The sequence below is a fragment of the Rhagoletis pomonella genome, unplaced genomic scaffold (genome assembly GCF_013731165.1).
Source record: "Rhagoletis pomonella isolate Grant_MI unplaced genomic scaffold, Rhpom_1.0 Rhpom_scaffold_00013, whole genome shotgun sequence".
NCBI classification, from domain to species: Eukaryota; Metazoa; Arthropoda; class Insecta; order Diptera; family Tephritidae; genus Rhagoletis; species Rhagoletis pomonella.
In genome coordinates this window covers 22377300-22380659 of record NW_023458567.1, presented here as the reverse complement: position 1 = coordinate 22380659, position 3360 = coordinate 22377300, and the positions used below count along the sequence as shown (strand labels likewise).

The 3360-nt window shown below is 36.3% G+C and overlaps 2 protein-coding genes across 6 annotated transcripts in view; one reads left to right on the top strand and one right to left on the bottom strand.

Moving 5' to 3' along the window:
- The window catches only part of LOC118748995 (flotillin-2), a 516275-nt gene that overhangs the window by 289456 nt on the left and 223459 nt on the right, over window positions 1–3360 (top strand). The gene's annotated exons all lie outside the window — the stretch shown is intronic.
- The window catches only part of LOC118748990 (glucose dehydrogenase [FAD, quinone]), a 36079-nt gene that overhangs the window by 6294 nt on the left and 26425 nt on the right, over window positions 1–3360 (bottom strand). Inside the window, exon 1 of one of the 3 annotated variants that reach the window (XM_036483767.1) lies at window positions 22–40. The exons of the other annotated variants lie outside the window; for them this stretch is intronic. The gene's annotated coding sequence lies outside the window, so the exon portion shown is untranslated. Of the gene's footprint in view, window positions 1–21; window positions 41–3360 lie in introns of those variants that run through there. 3 annotated transcript variants of the gene reach the window in all.

Below are 3360 nucleotides of genomic sequence, written 5' to 3'. Positions count from 1 at the left end.
AAAAACAGCGTAAATATTTACTTCAGTAGCAACTGTCAACAATTTAGCGCCGGCATAATGGAGGTGTAGGCTTCTTATCTCGCGGTGCTTACGGTACTTATTGGAGTTTTTGGATTCCTTGCAATTATATTCTCGAAGGAAAAATTTCCGTTCCAAATTTCTACAGCGGTTTGCTTAGTAACGGTGTATCTACTAGGTAATATTTGCATAAATATGTTTAACGAGTATTCGCATTTTCAATCAAATATATTTATGCGTGTACATTAACGTAGGTACTTAAGATTTAAGAATTGCATTTGTAGTAGATTTATATTGAATCCAGAAACGGTTTATCAATGGGCATATCTGAAGAATGGAACTTTTTCAATAACAACATTATTTTTGATAAATAAATTCTAAGGGGGTTTTTAGCAAAATTTGATTACCTTATCGGTCGTGTAGCTATCAGAAATGCCTTGAATGTTTAAAATTTTCAAAAAACCCATTTCAGTGGGCCTTTTGGAGGAGTTCTTTTAAAGTTACTTCTTTAATTTATAAAAGTCATACATATTGGAAGTATTTGGTTAAGGTTTATATCAAATATGTGTTATTGCAACTTAATATGTTTATTGAAATTCATTTTTAATGCTAAATAATATAGATATATGCATTCGCGTAAATTGTAAATGGATAATCTCTTCTAGAAGGCATGCAAGCAAGCACTTTTTTCAGCCCTTCTTGGGTAGGCCTCTTAGAATGGCTTTACTTAACAAGGCCTACCTAAATTATCTTCTGGGTAAATGTCCTTTCTGATAACCAGCTAATCCCAAAGCTACGACTAACACAAAGATCGAAGCTCTGTATTATGTATTTCGTCAAAGTTCAAATTTCTGCTATAGGTAAAAGGTCTAAGAACAAAGTTGTGCAAGCGGTTTTAAGGCCATTGCAATTGGAAATGTCTTGGTTTTCGTCGAACTCTCACTGCACTTAATTGAGTAGTCCACATATTATAAATGGCATTCATACCCCGCAGTTTCGGGTAATGGTGTTGTGGCATATTATGAGCCTGACGAGGAAGAAATTAAATGTAATCTAAAGAGGACGCGCCAAAAACCTCATTCGATTTTACCTTCTCCATCGGCAACATAGACTCAACAGCCTTCTTCCTTAATTACAGATACCTCTGCTTGGAAGACACGGCAGTCGGCTGAAGCCGGAAAATTAAGCATGGTGGCGAAATTCTGACAAAACACCCCTCCAACAACGCTTCGGTCTCGTCCGTGTGCAAGTTGAGTGGTCGTTCCCTCCAACTGCGTATTACCATTAACTCATTCCTCGAGCCATGTGAGCAGAGAAAAGGCTGCTGGAGCCAGTCTAGCCACACAGTTAACTGTGTTATCAGAACCATGTATCCAAATCCTTAATGAGATAAACACTCACTGTTTCTATGTCTGAACTCAGACAGCGCTGATGTGGCTTTGCCTGCAATGTTGATGAATGGACAGTACCTTAAAAACTACGTTTAGAGCTTGAGTGTTACGTTGTACAAGCTTCAGATTTAAAACTAAACAATGCAGAATTTCTCAAACGCAAGACTAATCTCAATTGAGAATTTGTTATACTCTTAGCTAAAATATCATATGCCCAAAAAATTGGAGAGGGGCTCTATCTCTTTTCTCTGCCCTTCTGGCAGCAGTACTTATAACCCAATTGATGTATTTTCCACCCTGTACCCAATGTTAATCTTCCGGGACTGCTTCCCATCTAGATTTAGGTTCAGGTGTTTGACTCTATTAGAGAGTTCAAATCGAGCTCTTCCAATCGCATAGCGTACATCTATATCTGCGTATATTGAAATGTTTTACTTCATTGAGAATCTAATTTAGGAAATTTAGAAAATCGATTATTTGATTAAATCGCCTCCCGAGACAATCAAGAATATGTATTATGTATAGTAAAAAACTATAAATTTTTATTGACATCATAGTAATTTCTCCATTAAAATTAATTGTCTTGAGAGAAATATTTTAATTGGACGTAACTAAACTTTTGTCTCAGTGTATGAATTTGAAAAAAAAATTCATTATGCCGAATTTCCACTTAGCATTTAAATGACAAGAAGTGTGTACCATTGAAAAAATGCCATGTGAAAACAAACATAATAAACATTTTTATGAACGTACGGGTACGGGTATTTTTTAATGTCAGCATTTGCAAAATAATGGGCCTTTAACTGTTTCGTTGTTGTTTTCGACCTAGAGACGTAATACAGTTATTTAAATTTATTGTTTGTATACTTTTTTTACTATCAACAGCAGCGATTACTCGCACGTACTTGTTGTTTAACATGTTGTTCTAGAATGTATTAATTAAAGAAAGCTTTACTTTGTTAATACTAATTAAAATATATGCATCTAATGGATGTGAGTTTGAATATATGTATGTATGTATGTACATTAGATCACACCACCAAAAAAAACTCGTAACTAAGTATTCCAATAAATTTTGAACACTTACAGAGGGGATGTTTCAACAATGTGTATTAGGGCGGGTCAATTTGTACGGGAGATTTTTGCGACTATGCGCGTATAGCATAGAAGGATTCTACGTGTAATTCTAAGCAAATTTTCCGAAGAAACCATAAGTCTTAAATCAATTTGGAGTTTGCCAAATTGCGATAATAGGTTTCTTAGCATTTTGCTGTATTGTCGTTAAGAAGTGCTTAAATTTTGCATAAAACCATGCTTTAAGGGGTTTTTTGGTATGAGGAATCCATTTCGGCAGTTATCTTTTTCTTAAAACTTCGTCCAGAGGGCGCAACTGTGAAACTTTTCACATTTTCTTTGAAACCTATTTTCTCAGTTTGGCATAGTAAAAATAATTGACCCGCCCTAGTGTACATATTTCTTTTCTTGCCGGCCCGTAACAACACTCAAATCAATTTTTGTTTTTAACAGGTTTATTTTGCGCTCTGGGCAGATTTAGCTCTCCGTGGTGGTGATTGAGAGGGCAAAACATAATGAAATTGATGACGTATCCTCTAGAATGACGCTCCGTGGCGGTCAGCAGCCAGCTGCATTCGAGGGTTGTCTCGTGTAGGGTCTACGTCGATTAATAGACCACCGAATGATTCCTGTGATAGCAACATGTTACAACTTTTTTCATTTCATTGGGGAGATTGGACTTTCGCCGTTGTATTCCTTATAGAAGGCCATATTGGCGCTGCTTAATTGAAAATCCATCAGCTATTCGCCTTGTTTATGGGCAAAAGAGTTTAGTTTTATTTGCCTCAAGTGCTGTGTAACAAATGAGGCACGGCTATCTAGAATGTCGGCCTTAGTTTTTTGTACTATTCACGCTGGGTATAACTGTGTCCCCGAG